The following is a 6978-nucleotide window of genomic DNA, read 5'->3' on the forward strand; positions in this document are numbered from 1 at the left end:
TTTTTCTTGGATAGAGAGATTCTAAAATAGAAAGATGGTTATTGTCCCTAAGATGTAATTTAAAAATAATAACTAGTATCGCAACAGGAATATTTTAGCACCTGATCAAATGATTCTGAAGTTCATCTGAAAGACAAACGTGTCAGAATAGACAGAAAAAGAGAAAGGAATGAGGGAGGGCAAGCATTATTTCACATTTCAAATGGAATCAAGCTACAGCAATTAAAAAAGTGCGGTAGTGGTATGGTTATAAACAACTCAATAGAAGAAAATTAAAAGTAGAGAGTTACATACAAAATTGAGTGGGGATGTAGGTGATGATAAAAGAGCCATTTCAAAACACTGAGTGAAACAGGGATTCAACAAATAATGTTGAGTCCCTATCACTTTAATTTTGTCCAGATGGATCAATGATTTTGAATGTACAATAATGCAACTAAAAACTATGAATGTCTTATTGTATTGGAGTGGGTAAGTTCATTGCAAGCACGACAGCAAACTCGTGAAGGAGGCAAGAAAATGATACATGAAAGCAGATATAAAATAGGTATTAAAATATTTAATATTTATTTCTATGATGGTGAGTTTTTCTGAAACACATTCTTCCCTTAGAGTAACCTGGGGCTCATATTCTCCAAAGCCATTGGAAGTGAAAGAAAGGGTGGGCGGGGGAAAAAGTAAAGTGTTTTGTAAGTTCATTTTTGGTGTCAGGAGAGCTTGTGGTCTAGGTTCTCCACAGAGGCAGGAAAACTTCAGTCACGTGGTGAATGCCCCACTCAGTGCGCATGCTGCACAGATCTGTTACTGCGGATTTCTGTTGCTACGCATGTCTGTTACGCATGCGCCTTGTTGCCTACCTTCTGTCCATGCAGAGCTTTGTGAGGAGAGGTTGTATCTTCATTCTTTCCACCATCTTGATTCTTTCTCTCTGACTGAGGCTCAGCCGGTAGGTCCGCAGAGCGGTCTTCCTGGGAATTTAGTTGTGAGTGAATGTGAGGAGGAGTCAGCGGGCTTTGGACAGGTCCTGCGGCACAGTCCTTGGCTTCTGAGGGAAAGGGGCCTTGCGGTCGTCGTCCGGCTCCTCCCAGGTCGCAATGCTGCCATGGGCCTTGACGTAGTGGCTGGGCTGGAACTAGGGAGGAAAGTGGGCCGCGGAGGGGAGGGATCACGTGAAGATGGGGCGAGTGCTGGAGGTGCTGTTAGAGGTATCTGAGTCCCGAAAACTGGAACCCTCTGAGAGAGGACAGTTTCCAGACTCCTCAGTAGGGACTCGGGAAGGGATGGTGAGGTCGGCAAGGAAGGGGCCTGGGAACTAGGAACGCTGTGGGCTGGTGACTGCGGCCCTGAGGTCTGTAGAGTGCCTGGCAGAGGTGTCCCGTGAGGAACATAAACTTCACTCTGTGTCGCAACTTCTCACCTCCGCCATGGATGTCATGGGAAGGAATGGGCGAGGCTGTGCGTTCCAGCAAAACTTGATTTTGGTGGGAGGGATGTAGGGGGGAAATGAGCCTAGTAAATTAAAGTGGGACGAAAGCAGTAGTTATTTCAATTCTCTGCCCGTTTTTTCCTAAATGCCTTCATGACGGAGAGTCTAATTGTAAAACCAAAACTCAAAAAAGTCCTCTTGTCTTTTGCTGTGGCGTTAAGGTGATTTCTATGCCTCTTCGACTGTAATACAAACAAATCTGTCCTTAGTTTGATTGGAAAGCATGCGTACTTATCATTGCTCTGTGAATTATTTTGAAAATATTTTCAAAATTAAAAAAGTACAAATCACCATTTTGCCATGGAATGTTCATATATATAGCTAAGTTCTTACACACTTTTTCCAAATAACAATATTCTGTTTTCAGTGGGAAATATGAGTGAGCATGTAAGAACAAGATCCCAATCCTCAGAAAGAGGAAATGACTAAGAGTCTTCCCAGCCAGTTGTATCTGTGATTGTGAGTCCTTTAACATTTGATGTTTTCTATTAACACAATTTATTTTAAAAAATATTTTTGGGCTAGTGTACATGCACTGATACAGGTGTTCCATGCTGTTAAAAAATGATGATGGCATCTCATGAAGGAAACTTTGGTTCAGGAATATTATATTCTGGTGTTACCCTGTATGGATATGGATATTTCTCTCTCTCTCTCTCTCTCTCTGTATATATATATATATATATATATATATATATATATATATCTGTTGGAAAAATGTCTTTAGATTTATGATTCGATGCACATATGCATTTGTGTATTTATATTATTGACTTTTTATTCGCACACACACTTAACACCCTTAGGTCCAGCAGCCCACTGAGGAAAAACATCAAGAAGAGGAGCCACCAACTGAAAATCAGGGTATTGCACCTACTGGGGAGATCGAAAATGAAGCGGCACCTGCCCTTCAAGGTGAAGGAAGAGTGGAGAATAATGCTTATGGGTGGTGGAGGTATATTTATGCATTATATTTTATGACATACCAGTAACAGGAGGACAGAAAACATTAGGAAGGAATCTTAAACATTTCTTACTGCTGCTGTGCAGAGAGGTGGGACAAGGACACATAAAAAGCCACAAAACTTTCCTGCCGTTTTGACAGAGGCTTTTTATTGATTGGGTATTTGCATGGTTGCCGTAAACCTTTGAGTGTTTTCCAGAGTTCCTGTATGGTTTGTTCAGTCATTTTCTGTTTTTGTTTTGTTTTGTTTTGTTTTGTTTTGTTTTATGTTTCTGTGGAAGAATGGCAGCTTGCAGCTTCCGAGTCTGCCATCTGCGGACATCTCATGTATTTTTTAAGAAACTTTTTAACACACATTTATTAATGCTTCCTCATGCTGTGTAATATACTAAGTGCTGGAGATGTCAGTGCCAAATTTTTGCCTAAAGCTCATAGTCTAGTCAGACTGACTCAAACAAATCACTGATTTAATGTGATAAGAATAAGAACAAATGAGTACAAAAGGAACAAGTAAGTTGTCTAGGGCCAGCCTTGGGAAAGGAAAGGGCAATGTTTGAACATCTCTGCTTTCCTGTTTTCCTGGCAAGAGACTCCTGAAATAATTAGCCTACAGGTTTTTATTTCATAATGATGAGGGAATAAATATTATCATTTCCTCGTTTGTAGTTCAGTTTTTAATTTGTAAATTGATGACCTTTTTATCTTTTAAGGACCTGATGTGGAAGCTTTTCAACAGGAACTGGCTCTGCTTAAGATAGAGGATGCACCTGGAGATGGTCCTGATGTCAGGGAGGGGACTCTGCCCACTTTCGATCCCACTAAAGTGCTGGAAGCAGGTATGTTACTCAATAAGATGCAAACTATAGGGTTTCTATTTTCACAATATTATATTTTATGTGACACAGAGGTAAAATTACTGCTACTTCAATATCATACTTCACATCTATAAAGATTCTTTGAATGTAGTTCAGACCCCAAATGGCTGCCTTACACACTATCAGAGACAGAGGGCCAGGTGTGGTGGCTCATGCTGTTAATTCCAGCACTTTGGGAGGCCGAGGCAGAAGGATCACTTGAGGCCAGGACTTCTAGAGATGGAGAAAAATTGGGTCAAAGCTAATTGGATTATGATATGAAAGATATGAAACATGATAAGGGAGTAGATTTTGAGTGTCTTCACAGCTATGTGAAGTAATGCATATGTTAATTAGGTTGATGTAGCCATTTCACAATGTGTATATATATTTTAAAGCATCATGTTATACATCATAAATATATATTATTTTATGTGTGATTTTTAAAAGAAAGATACGAAAACATGTTCTGACTTTTGAAAGTAAGTCATTTAACCAACAGCCAATAACTTTCAGATAGTTTTATAGAGGCCTGTTTTTAACAAATACATAACATGTTGATAATAAGCATCAGTTTATATTGCAATGTTAACTGTGATGGTAATGGCTTAAAGCTAGCGTGGGTATTCAGTTTACTGTACAAACTGAACTGCTTTTAGGCATGTAAAGAGACAGGAGTACCCGTGAAAATAGTGCAAATGTTCGCCCTACTTAAAGCAACTACATAATGGCTAAACTAGTCCAAAGTAACGTTTTTACACTTTTTCACAAGAGACACAAAACAAATGTAATACTGACTTTTCTATTTCCTTCACTAAGGCTGTTCTAAGCATATTCTATATTCAGAGTGTTATTTCATATCAAAATATTTAAATGATACTTTAAAATATCTTTTCCCTTAGGATTTTGTTTCTTTGAATTTTCATTGAAAGTATATGCATTTTTTTTTGCTTTCCACTTATACATACAAAATAGATTCACTTGATTTAATTCATTCTGAACTTGAACAGTCTCTTTGTTTCCTTATCCTACTGGAAAAAGTGGCATGAATTAAAAATATTGTTAATATGCCTGGAAGTCTACCTTCAGAGTTTATTCAGAGGCTAACTGGACGTAAACTAAAGGGTCACCCTCAGGGTTCTGATATTAGTTCATCAACACGGTAGTTGTATACCTCTAGTGTCACATGAATAAAAATCTGCTGAGTAACGGGCCCTAATTATATATTTATTTTATAGGTGATGTGAAACCGTAGGTTTAAACCAAGACAAATGAGGACTGAAACCAAGAATCTTATTCTTAATCTGGAAATTTGACTGATAACATTCTCCTAACAAAGTTTTACAGTTTTCTGCAAAGAATCCTTGCACATTTTTGTTAAATTTATCTCTGGATCTTTAATACTCTTGAGAATTGTATCTTTTTTGAAAGTTTAAATCCTGTGTTTGAGATGGTACATAGAGATGAAATGTTGGTACATTGATTTTCTATCATAGATAGGAAGCTGGAAGCTTTCATAGGGGGATGCCAACAGCTGCACAGATGGAAAAGGCCACCTGGGGCCAGGCATGTCCACCATGGGCTTTCCACCTCCTCGTTTTTAGCAAATGCACAGTAAGAATGAAATGAGCAACATGGAGTAGCTCAGGCTGAGAACCCGCCTGCATAATAAAAGATTAGGGTGGGGGCTGCCAGAGATTCACGCCCTATGTAGATGGTACACCTGGTCCTAACCGGTTGTTTGTACCCTATGTAGGTGATCAGATACTGCCTCCCCACTAGTTCATCTATAAAAACCCCTGCATTTCACTGCAGGATGGCAACCATTTCTTCTGGGACCCCTCTCTGTAGCCGAAAGCTGTTCTCTTTGTTTCTCCTACCAACTTTCTGCTGTAAACCTCACTCTTGGTGTGCCCATGTCCTTGATTTCCTTGGCTGTGAGACCAAGAACTATTTACCCCAGACAATGAGGCCACTTCAATAGTAGCTGTGGGTCTGTGGTATATGGCTTTTATTACATTGGAGTATGTTCCTTCTTTCCCCGGTGTTTGAGGGTTTGTGTCATGATGACATATTGAGTTTTATTAAATGCTTTTCAGCATCAATTGAAATGATTATATGGATTATATCCTTCATTCCATTCATATGATTTATCACATAAATTAATTTGCATATGTTGAACCATCGTTCCATCCCAGGGATAAATCTCACTTGGTCATGATGATGGTTCTTTCTAATGTATTGTTGAATTTGATTTGCTAGTATTCTGTTGAGAATTTCTGCATCAATATTCATCAGCGGTTTTGCCCTGTAGTTTTCTTTTTTTGATGTGTCTTTGTCTGGTTTTGGTATCAGGATAATACTGGCCTCATAGAATGAGTTTGGAAGTATTCCTTCCTCCTCTATTTTTCAAAATAGTTTGAGTAGGACTGGTATTAATCCTTCTTTAAATGTTGGGTAGAATCCCAGCCACCCTAGTAGCTGGGATTACAGGCATGCACCACCATACCAAGCTAATTTTGTATTTTGTTGGTTTAAAGCCCGTTTTATCAAAGATGAGGATTGCAACCCCTGCTTTTTTTTTCTTTCCATTTGCTTGCTCAATATTCCTCCATTCCTTTATTTTGAGCCTCTATGTCCTTTGTATGTGAGATGAGTCTTCTGTATCTATCACACCGATGGGTCTTGACTTTTTATCCAATGTGCCAGTCTCTGTGTTTTCGTTTGGTTGAATTTTTACTGAAAGTATATGCATTTTTTTTTTGGTTTCCTCTTTTTTTTTTTTTTTGAGACGGAGTCTCGCTCTGTCGCCTAGGCTGGAGTGCAGTGGCATGATCTTGGCTCATTGCACCCTCCGCCTCCTGGGTTCACACCATTCTCCTGCTTCAGCCTCCCTAGTAGTTGGGACTACAGGTGCCTGCCACCACGCCCAGATAATTTTTTATATTTTTAGTAGAGACGGGGTTTCACCGTGTTAGCCAGGATGGTCTCGATCTCCTGACCTTGTGATCCGCCTGCCTCGGCCTCCCAGAGTGCTGGGATTACAGGCGTGAGCCGCCGAGCCTGGCCTGCTTTCCTCTTATACATATAAAATAGATTCACTTGGTTTAATTCATTCTGAACTTGAACAGTCTTTTTGTTCCCTTTTTGTGCTAGAAAATGTGGTATGAGTTAAAAATGTTGTTAACTACCTTCAGAGTTTATTCAGAGGCTAACTGGATGTAAGCTAAAGGGTCACCCTTAGGGTTCTGATTTTACGGTTATTTGTATACCTCTAGTGTCATCTAAATAAAAATCTGCTGAGTAACATGTTCTAATTTTATATTTATATTATAGGTAATGGGCAACCATAGGTTTAAACCAAGACAAATGAAGACTGAAACCAAGAATGTTGTTCTTATGCTGGAAATTTGACTGCTAACATTCTCTTAATAAAGTTTTACAGTTTTCTGCAAATAATTCTTTCATATTTTTGTTAAATTTATTTCTGAATTTTTAATACTCCCGAGAACTGTATCTTTTATGAAAGTTTAAATCCTGTGTTTGAGATGGTATATAAAGATAAAATGTTGATACATTGATTTTCTATCATAGATAGATAGGAAGCTGGAAGCTTTCATAGGGGGATGCCAGCAGCTGCACAGATAGAAAAGGCCACATGGGGCCAGGTATGT

The 6978-nt window shown here is 39.0% G+C and overlaps 1 pseudogene; it reads left to right on the top strand.

Moving 5' to 3' along the window:
* The first annotated feature begins 1861 nt into the window (after positions 1 to 1861).
* On the top strand, positions 1862 to 6763 carry LOC107966550 (putative G antigen family E member 3; annotated as a pseudogene).
* The last annotated feature ends 215 nt before the right edge of the window (positions 6764 to 6978 follow it).

This window comes from Pan troglodytes, chromosome X, assembly GCF_028858775.2.
Source record: "Pan troglodytes isolate AG18354 chromosome X, NHGRI_mPanTro3-v2.0_pri, whole genome shotgun sequence".
NCBI lineage: Eukaryota > Metazoa > Chordata > Mammalia > Primates > Hominidae > Pan > Pan troglodytes.